Genomic DNA, 26,046 nt, shown 5'->3' with positions numbered 1-26,046 from the left:
ACACATATAATGTCTGTATAAGTTGCAAATAGTTAACCTGTTATTTATACTGACAAGGAATATTAAAAATTACTTGGAATTATCATAAACTTTAACGTCTTAAATATATCCTTCACTGTATTAAAGTGTAATTTTAAAACCCTGTTGCTGATGTATTTATTTCCAAAAGAGATTTTTGTAATAAATATATTTTTCAACAAGTATGTATAGTAAATGGTACATAATGAAGATCTCTGCCACTGTAGGAAAATCCATTGGCCATATATTTGTGAAATGATACCGAAACTTGCCCTGAGAAATCTATAAAGTATTAAGAAGGGTCTATTGTGCATTAATAGTTGATTTCCGCGTAAAAGTTTTTTTCCGCACTTTGTCTGAATTTCATGGTGTTCAACCTACATCACATCGATTAATCGCTTCATTTCGGCCTTTTCCGTAACTATTCGGATTCCATGCTTTCACAGCTTTCCGGAGTTCGGCGGATAGAACCGCAAAGTAACGATTGTTGTGTTTGTTGACCTAGAAAAAAAGATAAATAACAACAACTACATTCATTTTAGGAAAGGAATGTGTAAGATTATTTTATTTATTTATGGCCTAGGTACATCATTGTTTTTTCTGTTATTTTATTTCTACACTGTTATTGAATATCTTATTAAATGAGTGGCGCCGTTAAATGAGTGATTTGTAATTAAACTTTTAACAGGATTCGCCCCAGTGACGATTCGCCCTAGTCAAGCTGTAAGAAATCAGTGTGAAGCATCCCGTGCCAAGTCATTCTGAATTTAATTCTATACTGTAATATAACTTAACTATAAGCATACTTAAATGTGGCAGTAGACTTTGAAAACAAATTTTTAGGAACAAAAGTTCTAGCCATAGTGAGTCTAGCCATACGGCACTTTACAGAATTATATGGAAGTCGAACATGCATATGTTATTTTGTGCCTCATGATTATGATTTGTTGTTTTATTTGTATGAAAGATGAATTTTTTATAATTAAGCACATGGATTGAATAAATAATGGGCCTAAATAATGATCGGAGTGGAATAAATAAAAAGAACATTGAAAAAAAAACGGTGAAAAGAAAAAATAATTGTATAATTTTCAAATACAGTAGATAAATATCGAACATAAAGCAATTAGCCTTACTTAAAGAATCCGGGTCAGCTCGGCCCTAAAACGTACTCGGCCACCGAGTCAGCTCGGCCCTATACCAACTCGGCACGGGTCAACTCGGCCCACTTTTCAATTATTATTATTTAGGTTTGTGTTATCATTGTTTATTGTAATTATTGTAATCATTTATAATACACGGATTGACAGTTTCCACAGGCTTTTCTTATCAGTAGAATTGCAAGTAAAGATAACCGATTGCGTATCTCACTGTATTTCTGACTCGTGTTAGGTTTAACCGTAATTTTTTATACTTTCAGTGTCAATGTGTTGAAATATACACTGAGACAGAGAGGAAAAAAAATACGAAAATAAGATCTGTATTTAGCCTTTATTGAAATAAAAGATAATTGAAAAGAGGGTCGTTCAAATAGAAGTTACTTTGATGAAAATAAGTCTATATGAAAATATCTATAATATTAACATGAATTTTCGCAAGTATATTTATACATATTAAACTTCTGTTCTTTATTACTTTAACTAGATAATGCACAGACAATGTATTTCTATTTGATAGAAAAAAAAACGTATGACACGTGCACATTCATTTCGGCAGCAATCAATGCTCTTATACGGTGATTGGACGTTATATATATTTTTGTAAAGTGGGCCGAGTTGACCCGTGCCGAGTTGGTATAGGGCCGAGTTGACTCTTTTCCTACTTAAAGCCTACCCAGGGACTGACAATAGAATTTTAAAATGCGTTTCACGGAACATGTAAACTTTCCTTATATTAACCACGGATTTATATTGTAATATAAATCTGTGTATTAACAAACTTCTATACTGTCGGTAAGTGACGCAATTATCAAAGCCTAACAACAATAATTTTCGGGTTTTTTTGTTTCATTTTAAAGGTGTCGAAATTAAACTTAATGAAACAAAAAAGGATCATCATCAAAGTTTTGTAAACTATTTCAATTGATGCTATTTAACTGCGACCAAACGCTATTTTTTCTAAACGTCTTGAGATGACAAAGATCGATATTCATACTTTTTTTACTGTAGCCAACAAGTCTATTAACCTCTTAAAAGTAAACATACGAAGACAATTGCTGTTTCTTAGTTAAAATCATTGCATAAAGTAATAAAATAACATATGCATTTTCGACTTATAATATAATTTTGAAAAGTGCCGTACGGCTAGCCAATACAGTGTGTCCTTGCTAGTCGTACCTGACTCACGTATGGCTAGAACTTTTGGCTAGCCGTACGGGCCCGTACGGCTAGCCACTTCCAACCAGTTAAGATGTTCTTAGCCAATAATACATGGAAGGCCCAAGGGGAAATAATGCTTTAAATTTATTTTAGCTATTAATGCATCTATCTACATTTATTCATTTAAAGCAGCACACCTCCAGATTCATGCCAGTTTCATGAAAAATTGAAAATGTATTTAACAGAACAATATTGTAAAGTTACCAAAAGAATGCAATACCCAGATTGACAGTTTCCAAACTAGTAGACGAAAGGCTTTTCTTATCAGTAGTTTTATGAAGCGTTTTTACTACGCTCGCAAGCAACTGGGCCGACAATGAGCCCGGGGCGGTACCTATTTAGGTCGGAGTCGTTTTTGTCCTGGAAATGACGAAGACAGTATTTTAATTAAAAACAAATTTATTAAGTCCAAAGTATCGCATAAGAATGATACATGCATTATAACAAATGTTGTAAACATATAATAATTTTAACACAAAAGTTTATAATGCATATCAATTAATACATAATTGATAATGTCAAGTTACATGTTTCTTATATCATATTAACAGATTGGTATTTATTTATTTAAAATAATACAAGGCAAAATGGGGAATTAAGCTTTGCATATGAGAGGTACCATTTATATGGAAAATACTATAGATTAACACAAAAATAGATTTCTATAGTTACTTAACAATTGATTGAAACATTTCTTTTCATAATATTTACTTTAACAATTTAGCAAAGTGAGTCTTTATTTTTAATACTAAATAGCTTAGCCCTAAGCTTTCCTATTTTATTATTTATAAAGAAACTCACATTATTACTTTTAAAACAAGTAAATATTTTATGAAATAAAATGACTTATAACATTTCTGTTATATACATTTTACAAAAATTAAAATAGAGTACAATTTCACCAAAAATGTAAGAATAAGATATATTTTCTACATAAAAATGTCATTTCTTAATTTATCATCAATAAAGTTTCATTATTGCTTCAAACTGTTTTAACTTTTATCATTTATAAGTACAAAGAAAATTACATTATAACAATAAGAAAAATATATTATGTTGTACATACCTGGAAATGACGAAGACAGTATTTTAATTAAAAACAAATTTATTAAGTCCAAAGTATCGCATAAGAATGATACTTTGGCTCCAAAATTTCCTTATTTTAAAACTTGTCTTCATTTCTGGTACAACATACGATTGGTTCTTTCGGAACCCGGTTTTTGATGATTGGTCCAGCAATCAAGATTGTCACAAAGTTAAGAGTGGGAGGTGCTATTTGAACTGAGAAATCTCTCAGCTTTGGTGTTTTTCTAGTAATTTATGTTAATGCTAAACAAGGTGATAACCTATCAGCTTATTAAAAGCCAACAAGTTAACACAATGACAAACATCCTTTACAGAACAAAAAGGTGCTAATGGAAGCCATTTGCCAAAAATAACAATGGCAAATGTTTAGAATTCTAAAGCTTATTTAAGAAAATTTATAATTAAATACAACCAAATAACATTTTTTTGGAACAAAGTTCAAAATAGAAAAATAAAACTGAAATATTTGAAATCTATGTTTAAAGACAAAAATTTTGATATTAATTTTAACTATTTAAGTTAAAAATTTAACAAAATGTATTTTTAAAACATTTACTTATTTACTTTATATGATTATTAATTATGATGTATTACATAATTTTATATAAGAAAAAAGGCACATCATAATAATTCCTCCCAACTTCTTTAACTTTGGACCCCAAAGTTATTCTTTATAAAAAGTCACATCATACAATAGCAAAAAAATTTTTTTTTTTTTACAATTACAACAATGTCAAAATTGAAAAACAAACACAAGAAACATACTCAACATATATACAAAAGGTGTGCACAAAAGTATTTTAACTTTGCAAAGTTTCTTTTTTGTTTTCGATTGGGACAAATGTCAACCTTTGGTTATATAAATATAGAGAAAAAATTTTCTCCATTTTATAATGTTGTTGATTTTCAACATAATTATAAATGTAATTAAGTCTGATTTTGGTGGTAGGAATCACCATGCTTCACACAACTCAAGGGGTCATAAATGCTGTATATACTGGAGACAGGTACCCACTATAATGTTTGTTATTAACATAACTATACAGAAATCTAGTTAAATGTTGTACAACTACACTGCTCAAAAATTGTTTTGTTCTTTTAGTTAAAGCATTTAACATATTTTGCTAGAACATAATATTGCCAATGTGCAGTTTTAAACAAGGTTTTGTTAAATAGAATTTAAAAGAACCCTTCAACATTGACTATTGAACAAAATCTGGCAAGTGGTACAAGTTTAAGACTAGGTTTTAGGTAGTACTTAAGTGAGGTTCAAGCTCCAATTGCTGTTGTGAGAGCACATGTGATATTATGGTATGTTATTTTAGTAGCAAGATTCAAGTGGAGGGATATTGATATGTTTTGTTATCATGAGTGAAATATAATTCTGTATTTACCATTTAAGGATAAATTCATGTATAGTTTGAGGAGGCCGTTGGAGAAATGGGCACAACACAAAAGACAGGCAAAATGAATCAAGAACGCTTTCAACATGAATTTGTCTTAAAAACAAACAAAAAATAACTGATAGTGAGTTGCTATAAAGTAGAATATTTGGCCAAAATACTCTACAACAACATCACTGTCAGAAAAAGAATTTAGAATTTAGAGGATCCAGCCTAAAGTAACTTGGCGACAAATTCAAGCATTAGCATGCTGATAACAGATTGACTTATTCTTCTGGTTGTTTCTTTCTCCAAAACACAAGCGATTTGTCTTTTCGCTTGCGTCTGCGACCTGATTTCGTATAAGATTCCCAATATTCACAAAGGAAATCTGGGTCAATTTCGCATTCACGATACCACTTTGAATACTTGCACCCTTCTATATAACATCTAAACCACCTTTCACCTTTGTACCTACAGACTTTAAATATACGTTTTGGCCTAATGAATTTATTTACAGACTCAGAATTTGGAATTTTTGAATTCTCATTTATACTTTGAGGCTGTTTCTGTTGCTCATTAGGGAGGGGCTTTGCAGACTGAGGGCAATTGGACTCTACGGACTTTGGATAAATTGGCCGAGGACCATTAGCCTCTACAGACTGTGGGTTTACGTCAGGCTGAGTCTCTGTGTGCTGGGTTTGCTCATTAGAGTGTGCCGGCAGCTCATAATTAGACTCAGACTGCGGATCATTCATAGCAGTTTGTTCTTGGACATCTAAATCTGGTCCAATATTCTCTTGATAATGCTTTAATCTGCTTGCATTAACAAAAGGCTTATGAGTTTTATCTGTCTTACAATTTTTGATTTTGTAAGTGAAGTTGGGTCCAAGTTCAGTAATGACATAGGGGTCACTCCATTTTGGACATAATTTGTGAGATAACCCTGGTTTGACAGCATTTTGTCTCAAGATAACCTTGTCATTTACTTGAAAGTCAGGTGCTTTAGCATTTTTATCAAACCTTATTTTTGTTTTTTCCTTCATAGTTTGCATGTTCTTTTTGGCAATGTCTTGAGAAATTTTAAGTTGGCTCAAAAGATCATCAAAGAATTCCTTAGTATGTTGAGGCAAAGATGGTTTGGGAAGTAAGTCGAGGTCTACTGGTAAAAGCATTTCTTTGCCAAAGACCAACTGAAAAGGCGAGAATCCAGTAGACTCTGTGGCAGGGGTAGACCTAAATGCCATCATCACACTAGGAAGAAGCTTGGGCCAATTTGTTTGGTTTTCATCCACATATGCAGCCAAGGTTTTGGCAAGAGTGGAATTAGCACGTTCCACAGTAGCATTGGTCTGTGGATGATAGGAACTGGTGAAATATCTTTTGATATGAAAGAGTTCACAAAGTGCATTTACCAATTTGGACATAAAATTCTTTCCTCTATCGGACAATATGGAACGTGGAGCACCATACCGGCATATGAATTCATTGTATAGGACATTAGCAACTTCTTGTGCATTCTGACTTACAAGTGGGAAAGCTTCTGACCATTTAGAAAAACTATCAATTATGAGTAATATGTACTGAAAACCATCTTTAGTCTTTGGAAGCGGACCCAGTATATCAATATGAATGCGGCTCATAGTGTCCTCAACAGGTAATGGGTTCAAAGGAGGTGGTTGTTGGCGCCTATTTGTTTTAGTTCGTTGGCATGAGTTACATGCATTTACATAGCTTTTTATTTCCTGGTGCATTTTTGGGAACCAGTACTTTTGCCTAACCTTAAAGAATGTTCTTGTAACATCAAAATGGCCACCACCAGCTAAACTATCATGGTAGTGAAAGAGAACATCACTAATTTTACATTTTGGTACGGCTAATTGAAAGAAATAATGACCTGTTGGGTCTATTTTACCCTTAAAGTTTGGTTGGTAATAGTGATATAACAGACCATCTTTCATAACAAATTGTTGTTCTGCTTTAATGCACATTTTTTGTTTCTTTTCATCATCAGGCATTGTCCTATTTTCTAAATATTCAATGAGGAAATTGAGGTTTGGGCATTTTCTTTGAAGTTCAGCCATATCAGAATCTGTTGTTTGTTCGACATTGTCAACTAAACAAACAGAACCTTCATGGCCATATTCAAAGTTAACTTCAACTACACACTGGCTGTCAAGATCAACATTGGGGTCTGAAGTTATTTCATTTGTATCCAAATTATCCAAATCTGTTTCACATTTATTTTCTAACAAGGGTGATGGATTTTCTTTATTCAAATTAGAATTATGATGACTTTGACTTTTGATGAAAATACTATTTACGTTATCAGAGTCAGTATTTTGGTTTGAGTCATAAGGAATTCTGGATATGGCATCAGCATTTCCATTTTGGGTTCCAGGCCTATGTATTATATCAAAATTATAGCCTTCAAGAAACATAATCCATCGAGCTAACCTGCCCTTTGGGTCTTTAATGCTGTTTAAATATGATAGTGCCTTGTGATCTGTGTAGACTACGAATTTTTTGTGTGACAAATAATGACGGTACGCTTTGATACCCTCAATAACTGCCAAACATTCTTGATCTGTCACAGACCACTTGCGCTCATCACGAGAAAGTGCTCGACCCCCATAGGCTATAACACATTCCTTTCCTGTTTCATCCTTTTGACCCAAAACATAACCAAGCGCACTACCACTTGCATCGCTTGAGAGAAAGAATTCCTTATTCATGTTGGGAAAACCTAATATTGGGGCAGACGTTAGTGCATTTTTAAGTTTTTGAAAGGCTCTTTGGTGTTCATCGGTCCATTCCCCAGGTTTAAATCTTCTCTTTTTCTCTCCCTTTAATAATTGATTTAGAGGGGCAGTGATATATGAAAAACCCTTAACAAATCTCCTATAATAATTGCATAAGCCTAGAAAACTTTTCAGTTCAGTTTTAGACTTTGGTACAGGAAAATTTTGTACTTTTTCAGTTTTAGCTGGGTCGACAGTAACACCATCTTTAGACAGAATATGTCCCAGAAACAAAACCTTGTCAACTGCAAATTCACATTTTTCAGGCTTTAAAGTTAAATTTGCTTCTCGTAGTTTTGAAAAGACTTGATTTAAATGGTCCAAATGTTCCTCAAAGTTTCGACTCCAAACTATTAGGTCATCTATATAACATAGGACAAATTTCCAATGTAGACCCCGTAAAACTTCAGACATTAACATTTGAAAAGACATTGGTGCATTTTTTAAACCGAACGGCATTCGATTAAATTCGAAAACGCCTTCGTGAGTTATGAATGCTGATTTATGTTTTGTTTCTAGATCAAGCTCCATCTGAAAGTATGCCGAATTAAGGTCTAAAGTGGAAAAAATAGTGGCCGAAGATTCCCCTATACTATCAAAAACATTTTCTAACCTAGGTAAGGGATGTGATATTGATTTAGTGATTTTATTTAGATTTCGATAGTCAATTGCAAAGCGCCAAGTATTATCTTTTTTCTTGACAAGGACCACCGGACTGTTCCAAACAGAAGATGAGGGACTTGCAATACCATTATCAACAAAATCTTTAGTTTGACGAGATATTTCTTTCTTTTGTTCTGGGCCAGTTCTGTAGTAGTTCATGTGTACTGGTTTAGCACTAGGTTCTGTTTCAATTTTGTGAGTGAAAATATTTGTTTTGCCTAAAGTTTGCATTGATTTTGAGAATGTATCTTTATTGTTATTCAAAAAGTTCTTGAGTCTAGTGCATTGTTCAGATGTGAGATTTGAGTTAGAAATTTGAAACTCAATTTCTTCATCTGCTTTATTTACATTGCCTGACTCATCACAGATAACATTGACCTCTTCAGAGTTGTTTGCATCTAAAGGGAAAACATTTTCGACATCAACTTTACTTACAGAAGCCAAAGTATAATTTATTGGTAAATAAATATCTTCATTTGTTGGATTAAGAATCCTTATTTTAGCACTTTGATGTTTTGATTTTGAATTTTTTGATTTTTTGGTTTTAACAAGACATCTTGCTGCCCTAAATTCTTTATCTGTTGGAACTGGTTCCAGTAGCACTATTTCATTTTTGAAAGCCCTAGTTATAGAGACAGGGATATCAATTTCTTCTCTAGCTGGGATACATACTGATTGGCTTGTTTTAGCACACCCAGAGCTTAAAGTTAAATTTGCGGAAACTAGATTTTCTTTCAAATATAAACGACCATTTCGTAAGTTAACAGTGCATTCATTTTTTGAAAGAAAATCCATACCAATTATGAGTGAATGGTGAGCAGATCCTAGCACATGAAATTTAAATGGGAAACATAGACCACCTATAACAATTGGAAGTTCAATTTGGCCTAAAACATCTATTCTTGTACCACTTACACCAGTGACTTCTCTTAAATTAGAGGGTTCTAGAGCACTTAAGTTAAAATTGGCTTTGTTTAAAAAACTTTTAGAAACAATAGAAACACCAGCTCCTGTATCAACTAAAGCTTGAGTTTTAGCACTTAATACTCTGACTTGTACAGTATTTTTATGTAAAGGAGCTGTTAAATTAATATGAGAAGCCATGTTTACATTTTCATCTAAATTTGAACTTTTCTCAGTATTTGACAATTTTGTCCCAGACAGATTCTGCTTTGTGTGACTTGGAACCTTTAAAACAGTTTCAGGCTTATTTGAATTCTGTTTACTTTTCTCTTGGTGCCCATTCATAGACATGTGCCCATGAACAGGCGCGAGTCCCTATCTATTAGAATTAGATTTTGAATTAAAATATATTTTTCTAGCTTCTTCAGAGTTGGAACAATTTTGTTCATAATGACCTGTCTCACAGCATATCCTACATTTATGATTAATTTGTTTACGTGAAGCATAAGGATTCCTACCTTTCTCAGCGAAATCTGTTGCTTCTTGTCTTCTTATCTGGCTTCTGGGAGGTTTCTGAGGCTGGTTTATAGCTTGCTGTTGGTGTTCCAAACTCATTTGCATCTGATGAGTAATTAACTCAATGAGAGTGTCAAGTTTTCGATCAGTCTCTGATGCGGAAATAGCACTAACACTTACATTGTCCGACTCACTATTCTCAGCTCTAAGGGCAGCGCGTCGTGCCATGTCAAGTGACGATAACTCCTGTGGTTTCACTATGCGACGTAAAGTTGGAATTAGACCGTCAACATAGTTTGAAATCATCCATTTATCTGGCATATTGGAACCGATGTAACTTTCTTGGAAACGTGTGGTGTATTCATGCACACTTTCACTTGGTAGTTGACGAACCATTCCCAAGGAAAATCCTCCATCAGAACCATCAAATCTGGCCTTGAACTGGCTTATAAGTTCATCAGCATTATTAATTACATCATCAGCCAAGGACTTGTACCACGTTTTGGCCTGTCCTGTTAGATGAAAGGGGAAGGTAGCTTTAACCTTTTCATCATTGTAATTATAAAATGACTTACAAATGTTTGTGTATGTCTTTAACCACTGGTCTCCTCTGCCTCCAGGTTTTCCACTAAATGTCTCTATTGTGATGTGTGGGTGACTCATTTCTGCTTTTTCTATTTGTTCAGATATGGAAACCTCACTTACTTCTTCTTCAATAAAGGCTGTAGTTTCCAGCAAAGGATTCACAGGTGATGGTTCCTGGTCAGCAGCTTTAATATTTCTTCTTCCTTTTGACTTTGAGGTCTGTGGTGTAACTGCGTCAGTTACTACTCTGGTCTTCTTTCCTGGTTGACTCCTCAGGAAATGCCCAAAGTTGCTATTTTGAGGTGTAGACATGGGATCTTACCTCCACCAGAATTTTATGAAGCGTTTACTACGCTCGCAAGAGCAACTGGGCCGACGATGAGCCCGGGGCGGTACCTATTTAGGTCGGAGTCGTTTTTTTGTCCTGGAAATGACGAAGACAGTATTTTAATTAACAACAAATTTATTAAGTCCAAAGTATCGCATAAGAATGATACATGCATTATAACAAATGTTGAAAACATATAATAATTTTAACACAAAAGTTTATAATGCATATCAATTAATACATAATGATAATGTCAAGTTACATGTATCTTATATCATGTTAACAGATTAGTACTTATTTATTTAAAATAATACAAGGCAAAATGGGGAATTAAGCTTTGCATATGAGAGGTACCATTTATATGAAAGATACTATAGATTAACACAAAAATAGATTTCTATAGTTACTTAAAAAATGATTGAAACATTTCTTTTCATAATTATTTACTTTAACAATTTAGCAAAGTGAGTCTTTATTTTTAATACTAAATAGCTTAGCCCTAAGCTTTCCTATTTTATTATTTATAAAGAAACTCACATTATTACTTTTAAAACAAGTAAATATTTTATGAAATAAAATGACTTATAACATTTCTGTTATATACAATTTTACAAAAATTAAAATAGAGTACAATTTCACCAAAAATGTAAGAATAAGATATATTTTCTACATAAATGTCATTTCTTAATTTATCATCAATAAAGTTTTGATTATTGCTTCAAACTGTTTTAACTTTTATCATTTATAAGTACAAAGAAAATTACATTATAACAATAAGAAAAATATATTATGTTGTACATACCTGGAAATGACGAAGACAGTATTTTAATTAAAAACAAATTTATTAAGTCCAAAGTATCGCATAAGAATGATACTTTGGCTCCAAAATTTCCCTATTTTAAAACTTGTCTTCGTTTCTGGTACAACATACGATTGGTTCTTTCGGAACCTGGTTTTTGATGATTGGTCCAGAAATCAAGATTGTCACAAAGTTAAGAGTGGGAGGTGCCATTTGGACTGAGAAATCTCTCAGCTTTGGTGTTTTTCTAGTAATTTAAGTTAATGCTAAACAAGGTGATAACCTATCAGCTTATTAAAAGCCAACAAGTTAACACAATGACAAACATCCTTTACAGAACAAAAGGTGCTAATGGAAGCCATTTGCCAAAAATAACAATTGCAAATGTTTAGAATTCTAAAGCTTATTTAAGAAAATTTATAATTAAATACAACCAAATAACATTTTTTGGAACAAAGTTCAAAATAGAAAAATAAAACTGAAATATTTGAAATCTATGTTTAAAGACAAAAATTTTGATATTAATTTTAACTATTTAAGTTAAAAATTTAACAAAATGTATTTTTAAAACATTTACTTATTTACTTTATATGATTATTAATTATGATGTATTACATAATTTTATATAAGAAAAAAGGCACATCATAATAATTGAATTAAAGATCAGTAAAGATAATTGATTGCGTATCTTACTGTATAAAACATATGTAAAATGGTCTGACTTGTGGGAGACATAAAAAGTCATATTTCAAGAAAAGTAATAAAGATATTTCTTTTAAACTTTGTTTATTGAGATTTTTTTTCAAAAATTCAATTATTCGTTCAGAAGACAGATTAATGTAAGCAGCTAGGCCTACACTTACGCATCAGCATGAAAAGTGCTAAATATGAATCTACACAATATCTGAGCCGCGTCATGACATAACCAACATAATGGGTTTGCGACCAGCATGGATCCAGACCAGCCTGCGCATCCTCGCAGTCTGATCAGGATCCATGCTGTTCGCTTCTTTATGTCAGGATTCATATCCTTTCTCTATTTAAGGGCAAAAAATGTGTAAGGGACCTTTCCGGTTTTTCGTAGCGGAACATTTAGCCACACCTTTTCCATTCATTGCTAAGTCAACTGCTCACAAACAGTATCACAAACATAACCATGTGTTCTTTTGTGCAAACCAGGTCAACCAGTGACTATGTATTATCTCAGTGTAGTGATTGGATAACCTGTTAGCCAATTTACATAAAACTGTAAACACCAGAAAAGTGGCCAGAGAGCTCTGTCATATACATGTATTAGACCTATGGAATAGAATGGGGTTCTAACTTTTAGTCTTGATAAAATTTCATTACAGCTGGAAAGTATGTCACAGTTTTGAACTTTTCACTATTTAGGGGAGAAAGTATGTAAGTGTACAGATAATTAAGTTGGTAGAGCTGTGAACAGTATTTATTAAGGGTCAAAGGTTGGAGTCCTGGATAGGCTATACATTTTACACACCCTGTGACATAATGATGTCACAGTATTTACATTTTATGTGACTTTGCATAAAAGCAAGACTTGCATGCCGATGTTGCTATTTTTAAAACTGAAATTTTTAGTAGATTTTTAACAGTTTTGGAAAAAGGACCACCTATAAAAGAAAAAGAATCAGACTCATTCCAAATATTATCTGATAATATAATAGTATAATATATACTGTTATTTCATAAACTCCTGGACTATCTACATATTTCTTAAAAAGTTATAAACACTTTTGTTTTTGAACATTGGTATCAAAATCTAAATATTTGTTAAGCAAGAAATGAAACTACTTGCATGCTTCTTAACATTTTGCAAATGATTTGAAAGATGGTTTTTTATTCACCTAAAAATGTTGGCGTATAATGTTATGCACCAGATCGTCAGTCTGTGCACACGGCCTAATAGGAATAAGGGGCTCTCTTAAATTGTAAACAGAACAAAAGTTCATTCCTTAACAATAGAGGAAGGGGCCAATGGCCCTCCATGAAACAAAAGAAAATAACAATATCCCAATTTGGTTGCATGTCGGTCGGTCCATCAGTTAGCAGTTAAATTAATTATGACCCTCAGGTCAAAATTGCCCCTGCAACGGGAGTCACTTGCTTTAACTAGTCTAAGGTATAGGAAAAGATCTTACCTTTTTCTGGGTAAATTACAATGCCATTATATTTGGCATATATATCATTGCCAAGTAGACCTCTACATGTATTAAAGTTTCATGAAATGCCTCCACCTTGGAGGTGATATAGTAATAGTATCATTATAAAGGATAAATAAGAGAAAACATTTTTCAGACAAGTTTCTCGATGGGCCTTACTCAAACAAATGTACATTAAAGCGTGTTTTGCCCCACGGGTCGCCTTAAATTGCAGTGCACTTGTTTTTATACTGGAGATTTGCACATGCATTAAAATTTTGGTGATTCTGTGAATGCTCTCAAGCAATAAACATCATTCTACCATGTAATTGTTATCAAATATTATATTTGATAAACACACCAGTAATTAAATAAGAATGCATACTATTCAGCAGTTTCTGAAAGTCTTGAATCATATATTGTAATTGAAAATGATTCAAATAGTAATTAAATATAAAGAAGTGAGCTGGAAGTTTTGTCAAATATATACATGTATTCCTTTATATTGATATATTTATCTTTATGTAAATAAACTGGTATAGATTTATAGGATTTTGTATTGATATTTAATGTGCCAACCCAAATTTTTTTTTTTTTTAATTTAGAAACTGCAGAAATAGTCAGGATTAGGTGGGGGGTTGGGGGGTTTGCAGCAAGTTAGCAGTCACCATCAGGCATTCTAATTTAGTAATTATCACAGTGAAATTCTCAATTACATAATTATATTGATTACAACAGCTAGAGTAGATAAGTCTGACGGTTTTACAGTTAGAGGTTGTTCAGTTTAATTGGCTGTATTTAGGGTTTTACAAATTTACTGAATTTACCTTTCAGCCATTCAGAGCTCTGAGGTCTAATGATTGTTGGTTGCACTTACAGATAAACAAAATATTCAAATAATCTGTTGTACAACATAAATATTCCACATGCAGTTTCTACAAATTTCAGTTGTTTACTTGAGAGATGAGACAATTTTCACAGTTCAGGGTTTTATGTGTATTTATTATTTTCTTTATTCAAGAGATCAGTTTATATCCTGTAGAAGACTCTCGTGAGAGTGGAATCATCTGTTTATATTTCACTAAACTGTGTATTATGTTTATTGATATTTAAAGTTCTTTTACTAATATAGTACAAATAATAATAATAAAATGTATTATTGTACCTCGTACATCTTTTAATTTATCACATATTAAACCGCGGCGCAGGAGTGTAATAAATCCATTTAATAAAAAGGATATTACACTTAGTGTAATAACACTTTAACATGACGTCATTTGCGCTATATATAAACATAGCGTTAAAGCGCGCTTGTATAAGTGTTACAATATGGGCGCGTCATTTAAAAATTACTCATTTTAACAGTTTACTGTTCCAATTTTATATATGTGATAAATAGAATATTATATTCGTGTAGATTCAATACTAAATTTATTGAACAAGTTGAATAAAACAATATTATGCTCGCCAGAGGCTCACATAATATGATTTTATTCAACTTGTTCAATAAATTTAGTATTTAACTACACTCATTCAATATCCTCTATATAAAAGATGATCCCATCAACAGATTTATATATTTTATAACCATATTTCTCGAAAAATGAAAAATAAACATTTTTATTTAATTTAACCTTTATGGAAAAAAATAAAATTGTCCAAACTCCCCTCCCCCAAGAAAAAATTGCGAGTTTTGACTCTGCCCACTTTCATATTTATTTTTCATGTTTGTTTGGTAAAATAAGAATTAATATGCACCTTTCATTGTTTAACAACAATTATTATATTATTAACATATATATATATTTTTTTTTTTATTAAAGTAAAGTGTACTTTGTATTTTGTAATAAATTAATTTACAATATTTTTGCAAACTAGACTGCAGATATATTAAGCCAGTACACATTAACTTCGTAGATATTTATTGAAATTTTAATCTGTTTTAACTTACCTTTATTGTATACTATGTACAATTAGATAGCATGTAAAAATAAGTCAAGGTTAAGTTCAAGTGATCTGGTATGTACAGGTTTAATGAAATGTATTGAATACAAGGTCTAGTAGAAATTTGAAAAAAAGTAGGTCACTTCATTTCTTTTATGAAGTAACTTGAAAAATTTAGAACTGTAGCTAATTTCATGGAAGTTTAAGTATTAAATGCATTTTTTGGAGAGAATAAAAATACAACAATAACAAAACAATGACACTTTGTTTTGGATAAATGTTTACAAATATAAAATTATAGGTAATTTTTTAATTTATTTTTGTGTAATTATTATAGACTTTCAGCTTAATGTTTATAATGCTAATAATGGAAAATAATGGACATTTTACTAAGTAGTAATAAGGGGTTATCTTTAAATATTCATTATTCTTTTTTTCTTCTTCTTTTAATTACTACAGTTAGGCCTAATTTGTAGTCATCTTAAAGCAGCATGCCTCCAGATTCATGCTAATTTTCATGCAAATTTAAGAAAATGTATTTAAAAGTAAAATATTATGAAGTGAACAAAGAAAATGAATACAAAATACCTTACTGTGTAAGTAACACAGTAGAAATATGTTGATAAGTACTACAAAATCAATCCTTACTTAATCACACATAATATGTAAATTATTACCAGAATCTTAAATATTTTACTTTTCTTAACCCTTTCCCCCATGAGCATATTGTGAAAAATGGCCGTTTTCACTGAAAAGCCTGCTGTTACAAGTTCAAACTGCTATGAAACTATGAAAAATGCTTCAATACTAATCAAACTTGGCACAAATGTTGACTGGACCATTGCCTTTGTAACGACATGCTCAGTCTTAAATTTCCTGTTACCATGGCAACGAGGGGACATCTCAAAATTGCCAAAAATCACTATTTTGCCTCGATTTTTTCCATCACAATTTATTTCAAAGTGCTGCAACTGCTCAAGGGATTGAGATAGAGTCAAAGGCTTTTCAGCGTTGGTTGAACGTTACATTATGATCGACCTGGAGTCATTTTTAGCCTCTCACAAGTCCAAAATTTTCTTGGCCAAAACCCCCCTAACAGAAGGGGGCACATCCCCCTTCTGGCAACCCCCTGTTGTATCTTTTGGATGGGGGGCGGCGCCGAAAAAGTGCTCATTTTTTTAAGCAACATTTCTCAAACGAAAACTTATGTTTTGGGCCCAAATAGGACATTTTTTCACTATTTGAGGCCTAAAAAGGGGGGGGGGTCGAAAGTGCGTTGTTTCGCGTATATATGTGGTAAAGGGTTAAACTATTAGAACATTTTTTTCAAGTATAATATTCTTGAAATGTTTTTGCTTATCTGGAGGCATGCAGCTTTAAGAATAGTAAGATAAGTAAATTCGAAGGGCTTTTTTTTTCGCAGGTAAGGCCCGTCATTTTAATGAATTTCAGGAATTTTTAAATAAACTTTTTTTTTGCAAATGGGAAAATAAAAATTGGTATAATTGAATTTACGGGGAAAAATGCATGGTTTTGAGGGGAAGCAGATTCTATTGAAAAGAAAAAAGCTCTGATATATGTAAGGGAGCTGCCCATAATATCATACTTGACAAAGACATTGATACAACCTCAGAAATATTGTTTCATGAATTGAAAAGGTTAAAAATACATGACTGCATACATTATAAAAAGGCAAAACCCTTCCCACACCCTCTCATGAGGTGCCTTTATCTTATTAAAGCATTCAGATAATAATTTTATGAGCCAAAGTTTTGTAAATGATAAATGATAATTTCTTGCCATTTGTATATATAACGATTGTTTAAAGTTACCCGTCCCTAGATTTGCCACTTAAATGCCACCCTTTTCAATGGTGGAGTATTTAGACAATTTTCCACCAATAATGCCACCAAAACGCCACCCAAAACATGAAAATGGTGAAAAATTTGAGCAGGACTGATGCTATATAATTTTCCAGTAAATTCCACCTTTTTTACACTTAATGCCACCAATGAGTGGAAAGTTGGTGGAGTATTTAGACAAACTTTCACCATTATGCCACCTTAGGGTGGCAAACTCTTTTTCCACTAGATGCCACTTGTTTCCACTAATTGCCACCATCATGGTGGAAAGATGGTGGAGTATTTAGACGAATTTCCACCATTATGCCACCATTGAGTGGCAAACTCATTTTCCACAAAATGCCACTTATTTCCACCTTTTGCCACCATTAGGGTGGAAAGTTGGTGGAGTATTTAGACACTTTTCCACCATTTTTCCACCACAAAGTGGCAAATTCAGTTTCCACTAAATGCCACCTATTTTCACCCTTTCAGAAATTTTCCACCTTGTGGGTGGCAATAACTGAAAACTGCTTAAAAGTCACCCTGTACCCTAAAAGAGAAACAAACAAATTTTAAAAATAATCCTTTTTAATGTCTCCATATGAAATAATTGTCTCAAAAAATAGCAACACATTAGTCCATTTATTATCTTCAGTTTATCTTTCTATTCCTGGACGGTTTGAGGAGGTGCAGAATCACCCTATGGATTTCAGTCCTTTGGGTTGTCAGCCACTTTTCCAGCGCACAATCTAAAACAAAAAAATATTATGAATAATTAATACAATAATTAAAAACATTAGCTTACTTTTTTACATGACTATTGGATATTTCTATATTCAAGTTGAGTGCATAGATATGATTAAAACACTTTAACAAAACAGCATTGCAGACGTGGAAGAATCAGACTTTTCTTATTTACTTCAAGGCAGAAAATATACGCAGAATCAAAATGATATTTTCATTCAGTTCATTAGTTACCTTTCAAGAACTTAAGTTTTGCCTTGTCTGCACAAGCAGGTCTGGCGTCAGACTCTCAGAGAGTCTCTGTTCCATTTCCTGATACCAAACAATGAGCAGCCTTTAATCTCTTCTATATTGAATAGCATTCTGAAAAGCCTTGTCGTACCTTTCTCATAGGGCATAGTGCCTCAGTTCTGCCATCACTTGGACCTAAAATATAATTATCAATATCCAATAAGTAAAGACAGGAAATGAAACACGGTATAATTATGTTAACAACTCCAAAATTTTAAAATAAGAAAGAAATACAACACGTCAACATCAGTGCAGGTTAAGTAATTTAATAATCTTCCAGTTTCAGTTCTTAACAATTCTTCATCAGGATAAATATTTGACAAAGTTTTCAAACTGAAGTGTACAAAAACTCTAAAATTTGTAAAACGAAATGTAAATGCAAATTAAAGTGTCATAAAGAGTTTGAATAAAAGTAGTTTTGTAAATAGTGCCTAATAGCTATATGTATTAAGAACTGAAGTGTCTTATTGGGTACTGTGACATTTCTTTCCTATCAATTCTAAAATCTTTGAATTAACTGAGAAAAAAAGCAAGATACCTAAATTGTAAAGCCACTGAAGAACAAGCACATTGCTCCAGGCTGCTCCTCATTGCTTTGTGTCTGCAAAAGAAAAAATCTTATTTAATGCTGTTTCTGTTATGAACTGTCATTCCCCTAACAGCTTGTTACTCTAGACTGTCTAGTTATGGTTATATATCTACTGCACCATGAAAGCTGAATTACAACAATGAAGGAATGAAACTTACTAATAAAACAGTTACTGTTGATCTGCTTCACATGTGACACACAAGGAAAAATGTTTATAGCATGAAAGTTGTAGTAATAGGTACCTGGTTATCTATAATTTGATTGATGTAATGTTGTACATAATGATATTGTACTTACTGATTAATTTCTATAATTATTTTCTCAAACTTAACATTTCTAACATACTGTATTTAAGAAATGATGAAGCTCTTCCTACATTCTTTATATTCCTACATTCTTTATATGTACATGCAGCTTTCATTTTTAGTCAAGTGACAAATAAAACAAATTTAAAACATAATTTTATACAATACCACTTCATATTTTTACTGTTAAAAAACTTAACAGTTTCTGCATAGATAATAATAATTATTGTATGTAAAAGTTGTTTACCTGAAACTTTGACTTGGAATGATTCTGCTGTTTATCTTCTTGTCTAATGTAATAATCTACACATTCACACTTCAGTTAAAACTTCTCATTTCTATTTGCCACACTAATAAGACTTTTAATGTATTCTTTGAGAAATCAAAAATATGCACCCTTACATTTTAAACAAAATAATATCTCCAGAATTGCTACAAAACCAATCATTTCCTTTGTGTTTGCAAGCTTTAACTGACCTCAATTCCTTTGAATTCAAACTTTACAACCGTACTACTGGAAAGTTCCATTATAACTTTAAACTGTGAGGGATTATTCATAAACCATCGCACCCATCATTTTATTTTTACATTCATTTGAATGTATAAACTATGTCTAATACCTAAATAGATTGAGTAGAAATAAGTTTTTGAAAGATAATAATTATTTAGCATGCTATTTTAACACAGATTCTACATATAACATGTATAATGTTGCCTCTCCCAAAATAATCAAATGGAACATTCTGGTCAGCATGAGTAAACTATTAACCCCCATGCAGAGATAACTAGATTAGAGGGCAGTAGTTTTATCAGATCTGTGTTGTATGCCTTGTTGTTAAATCTTAGAGGATGTAGTATTTACTAGCTAGTATTTACTTATCCTGATTTTATAAGAAATTATCAGGAACTTATTACCTATTTACTTTTCACAGAATTATTTTTACAATAGATTTAAAGCCTCTGAAAGGCATACTATATTGTGTATGACTAATTTTCATACACAGGCTTGGTAGAGTGAGGTATAATAAGCAAGCACAGTGCTTCATTATCTTGAAGGCTGATCTACTTTTTATGTATATTTATTAAATAGCATTTAAATATTATTGCTAACAAGTTTGATTCATGTTTGTTTCTTCTTAAAAATACATAACTCTCTCCTGCAAATTTATGGAGTTATTGCCCTTTGTAAGTTTTCATCTGCAAAGTATAGTACAAAAAATGTTAGATACAATAATTTTAAACTCCACATATAACTAAATCTCATTGATGAGAAGTACAAGGCCTAGGAACCATAACTCTTTATTGTATGAATTGGGGTTTATTGCCATTTTGTACTTCTCCATGCTTAATTTTTGTCTTGATCATTAAGCTTAAAAAGTATTGGAGATATTAATTTGAAACTTCACAGATATAGATCTTTTTGAGTAATGTGCTGTGTTTAAGAACCATAACTCTTTTGCATACTTTTGGAGTTATTGCCCTTTGCATTTTTCACTTTAATTATTGTAAGCATTACATGAAAAGTGTTAGTACTCACCAGATATCAGTTTAAAGTAATATTAAAGAGACAAATCTCAATAAGAAGAAAAGACCAAAGTCAAACATTATTCAAGCTTGACATTAAAGATCAAAGCAGAAGCAACAAACTTTATGCAGAAAAATTTTCTAAGTGTTTTTCCACTAATTTGCCACCCAGAAAATAGTTAGAGTTTCACTTTTCCACTAAAAGCCACTCATTTTCCACCTTCAAAATAAACTAAGTTTCATTTTTCACCAATTTCCACCCTTTTGCCACCATAAAAAAAGTCTATGTTCAAATTTCCACTCAATGCCACCTAAATGCCACCAAAGGATAGTGGCATTTGGTGGCAATTTTGCCACTACAGTGGAAAAAGAGTGGAATTTTGTCATTTTCCAGTTAATTTCACCTTTTTAGCTCACCTGTCACAAAGTGACAGGGTGAGCTTTTGTGATCGCTTTTCGTCCGGCGTCCGTCCGTCATCCGTCCGTAAACTTTTGCTTTAAATGACATCTCCTCATAAACCACTGAGCCAATTTCATCCAAACTTCACAGGAATGTTCCTTTGGTGGTCACCTTTAAAAATTGTTCAAAGAATTTAATTCCATGCAGAACTCTGGTTGCCATGGCAACCGAAAGAAAAATCTTTAAATATCTTCTTTTAAAGAACCGTAAGAGCTAGAGCTTAGATATTTGGCATGAAACATCTTCTAGTGAGTGTCTACCAAGTTTGTTCAAATAAAAGCCCTGGGGTCAAAATTGGCCCCGCCCCAGGGGGTCATTGATTTTTCCTATATGCATATAGTAAAAACTTAAAAAATCTTCTTTTAAAGAACCCAAAGAGCTAGAGCTTACATATTCGGCATGAAACATCTTCTATTGAGTGTCTACCAAGTTTGTTCAAATAAAAGCCCTAGGGTCAAAATTGGCCCCGCCCCGGGGGTCATTGACTTAATTCCCTATATGCATATAGTAAAAACTTAAAAAATCTTCTTTTAAAGAACCGTAAGAGCTAGAGCTTAGATATTTGGCATGAAACATCTTCTAGTGAATGTCTACCAAGTTTGTTCAAATAAATGCCCTGGGGTCAAAATTGGCCCTGCCCCAGGGGGTCATTGATTTTCCCTATATGCATATAGTAAAAACTTAAAAAATCTTCTTTTAAATAACCCAAAGAGCTAGAGCTAAGATATTAAGCATGAAACATTTTCTAGTGAGTGTCTACCAAGTTTGTTCAAATTAAAGCCCTGTGGTCAAAATTGGCCCCGCCCCTGGGGGTCATTGATTTTCCCTATATGCATATAGTAAAAACTTAAAATTCTTCTTTTAAAGAACCATAAGAGCTAGAGCTTAGATATTTGGCATGAAATGTCTTCTAGTGAATGTCTACCAAGTTTGTTCAAATAAAAGCCCTGGGGTCAAAATTGACCCCGCCCCAGGGGGTCATAGATTTTCCCTAGATGCATATAGTAAAAACTTAAAAAATCTTCTTTTAAAGAACCCAAAGAGCTAGAGCTAAGATATTTAGCATGAAACATCTTCTTATGGGTGTCTACCAAGTCTGTTCAAATAAACAAATAAAAGCCCTTGGGTAAAAATTGGCCCGGGGATGGGGGGGGGCCTATATACAGGTGAGCGACCTCAGGGCCATCATGGCCCTCTTGTTTACACTTAATGCCACCCTTTTCAGGGGAAATAGCTGGCAAGTAGTGGCAAATCTAGGGACGGGTACATTAAATAAATATGTTAAAATATTTTTGCCGTCGGCCTAAAAACCAAGCATTCTACAGTTTCATTAACCTTTTTAACAGTATTGTTGTAAATCTCATCAAATATTGTTCATAAATTAGGATTTTAAATGGAAAACCCCACGGTAACACTAAAGTTCGTATACGAATTTTAACATGCAAATGAAGACTATAGCAGCTCGTGTATGCGCTAAGTCACGGAGTTATAGTTGCTATCCGGAACACAGCAAATATAAGATTTTCTTGTGCAAACACACTTTTACCGTTTAAGCTTCACGGTGCACTAGGCCTGTAGTTCAGAAAAAATAATCATCTCATAAAAAAGATTAAATTTGTATGAAAATATCCGTTACAATGCGGAAATATACCGTTAAATTAGGACTGCTACTTATAGTCATGTTTGTTGATTTAATATTGATGTACGGATGATCTGAAGGCGGAGTTTCTCATGCAAACAGAAATTGTACTTCCGAATTTGCCACAATGAGGTTGCACATTTGTATGCTCATTAAACTCATTTTGGTTGCCTGGACACCAAAATAAGATCTGGAGTCGATATGAAACCCAATTTATTAATGAAATGTCGCTATTTCTTTTTTTATGAAATTTATTTAATGTAACTTTAAAGATCCTGTAACACAAAGTTTTTATGGTTTTGTATCATAAATATGATGCTCAAATTTATATTAATCAACTTTATAAGTTCCAAAAAGCATTATGTATTAAGATATTACGGAATTTAACATTTCATGTAAATAAAGGGAGGTAATAAAAAAATTATTTTCAAAAATGTCTATGTCAAATTTTTCAATAAGAAATGAATGCATATATTTTAATGATTACATAATTATAATGTGTAAAAATAATTGCAGTACATATTTTACATATTCTTTATTTTTTGAAAATTGTTTTATAAGCATAATTATATACATAATTATGTATAATTTCACTTAAGTGTGGTATACAACCTCAATTACAACATACTGGATCTTTAAATAAATCATGATTGGGAATAATTTCATGAATGGGTCTCTATTTTAATTGAAAGATTACAATTGATTCAAAATACGCATTGGGTCAGGCGTAATTTGCATTGCCCTGTCTTTGCGGTGCATCAATTTGTCTGGCCATAAAATTCAAGGGATGTAATGTTTGAGCTTTATCTTGAGATCATGACCATGTATGGTACATGTACAAGTTTTGTACTTTGAATACAAATATTTATTTTAGACCATGGCATGTTTTGAAATTAGTTATTAAAATCTCATTCAGTATTTCCATAATTTGATACTATAATGTGCATGTAATGCATATGAAATCATGCCCAGAAATGACTAGTTTGAGACATATTTTTCCTCACATTATAATATAATTATAATTATGCTGTAATTACTGCTGGTCTTGATGATTTCTTTCCACGCTATAAGAACATCTAATGGATCTTGTTTTGAAGTTGAATTACAAGCAAAATGATTTGTGTTGAGACATCTAGACCAATGTAAGAGTTATTTTGTCTGTATGTACACTCATTTGTGCACAAGAGCTCCAAAAGGTCAAGGTGTACCTTTTAAAAATGTATGACTGTCTTTCCTGTTTTGGTTGTTTTTGGGTGTTTTTGTGTCCCCACTTTAGGGGTGCATTTAGATTGACCCTTGTACATCCATCCTTCCTCTTCTGTCCTCTTTTGTGTCGCACATAGCTTAAAAAGTATTTGACCTAGAGTCATGAAATTTGATAGAAATATTGATCAGCATGTGTAGTTGTGCGTCTGAGTATTTTCGTGTGGATATATTTAGTATTTTTAGAGTAATTGCCCTTGACTTTGTAAAAATTTTACATTTTTCAACTTGTACATGCATGTAACTCAAAAAAGTATTTGACCTTTTGTCCTGAAACTTTACAGGAATGTTGATCAGCATGTTTAGTTGTGCACCTGGGTATTTTTGTGTGGATATATTTAGTATTTTTAGAGTTATTGCCCTTGACTTAGTAAAAATTTGCAATTTTCAACTTGTGTTGCACATATCTCAAAAGTATTGGACCTAGGGTCATAAAACTTTACAGGAATGTTGCTCAGCATGCATAGTTGTGCACCTGGGGTTTCGCTTGTGGGTTTATTTTGTTTTGTTTGAGTTATTGCCCTTGACTTAGTAAATGTTTGCAATTTTCAACTTGTGTCACATGTAACTCAAAAAGTATTTGACCTAGAGTCATGAAACTTTACAGGGATGATAATCAGCATGTGTAGTTGTGCACCTTGGTTTTTTCATGTGGATATTTTTAGTATTTTTAGAGTTATTGCCCTTGACTTAGTAAAAATTTACGATTTTCAGCTTGTGTAGCATGTAACTCAAAAAGTATTTGATTTAGTGTCATGAAACTTTACAGTAATGTTGTTCAGCATGTGAAGTTGTGCACCTGGGGTTTCACTTGTGGATTTATTTTGTTTTGTTAGATTTATTGCCCTTGATCTAGTGAAAACCATTCCATTATGTTGTGTTATTTGTAATTTCTCGAGTGCTTGAGTTAGAATCAACCAACTTTACAGGAATAATGATCAACATCACTGTGAAGCTATGCACCTGGGGTTTTGCATGATTGTGGATTTTTTCAGTTTTGTTAGAGTTATTGCCCTAGACTTAGTATAATTTTCAATTTTCAACTTGTTCATGTATTACTCAAAAAGTATTTGACCTGTAGGTCTGAAAGTTTACAAGAATGTGGTCAGCCATGTTCTTATGCACCTTAGGGTTTGCTTGTGAATTAATTCAGTATTTGAAAGTTCCTGCCCTTGACTTAGTAAAGGATTTTTAGTTTTCAACTTGTCGCATATGTAGCCTAAAAATATTTGACCTAAAGTCATAAGATTGACAAAACAGTGGAGTGCGGGGGCACCTGTGTCCTATTGACACATTTCTAGGTTTTTAATGGAATGTACAGTGGACAGTATTGTTTGAAACCTATCTAGTACGTGCATGGATGGATTTTAGTATTACCAGACACATAAATATCCACCACTTTGTGTCCCACTCCTGAATCAGATATTTAGGTCAAAGGTCATGGCCATGTTAGAGGTCATAGATAATTGCTTGTCTGCATGGAGCAAAACTCCTACATGCATGGTGGGATTTTAACTTGGCACATTTGAGGCATATAAAGTTTTGCACAAAGTTCAGGTCCCTGTGTCCAATGTCATGGCACATGCAGAGGCCCTGAGGCCAGATAAAATATAAAAATGTGATTATTGGCTAAAAACAGTCATCAGATTTGAGAGAATTTAATGTAAATTTATTATATTCACTATAATGATAATAAGAAATTTGTGATAGGCGTTACTAAAGTTTGTGACAATGGCTAGTATCTTGTTTTATATTTATACTCGTCAAATTATTGATTCGTCCTTAATGTCTAGATTCATTATAGACAGGTGAGCAATCTAGGGTC

At 32.5% G+C, this 26,046-nt stretch overlaps 1 protein-coding gene and 1 long non-coding RNA gene across 2 annotated transcripts in view; one reads left to right on the top strand and one right to left on the bottom strand.

Moving 5' to 3' along the window:
• Positions 1-367: 367 nt before the first annotated feature.
• Positions 368-26,046, top strand: part of LOC132741656 (hypoxia-inducible factor 1-alpha-like) — a gene marked incomplete at its 3' end in the record, with an annotated part of 39,025 nt that continues 13,346 nt past the window's right edge. Inside the window, 1 exon segment of the mRNA XM_060729876.1 lies at positions 368-571.
• Positions 17,977-21,535, bottom strand: LOC132741658 (uncharacterized). Its single transcript, XR_009627311.1, has 3 exons — positions 18,980-21,535; positions 18,385-18,576; positions 17,977-18,155 (listed from the first exon to the last, which is right to left on the bottom strand). It is a non-coding gene; the product is annotated as an uncharacterized LOC132741658 (long non-coding RNA).

Source organism: Ruditapes philippinarum, unplaced genomic scaffold (genome assembly GCF_026571515.1).
Source record: "Ruditapes philippinarum isolate M1 unplaced genomic scaffold, ASM2657151v2 ctg4244_1_1_1_1, whole genome shotgun sequence".
Classification (NCBI taxonomy): domain Eukaryota; kingdom Metazoa; phylum Mollusca; class Bivalvia; order Venerida; family Veneridae; genus Ruditapes; species Ruditapes philippinarum.
Note: the sequence above shows the minus strand (reverse complement) of the source record. Positions and strands in the feature narration are given on the sequence as shown.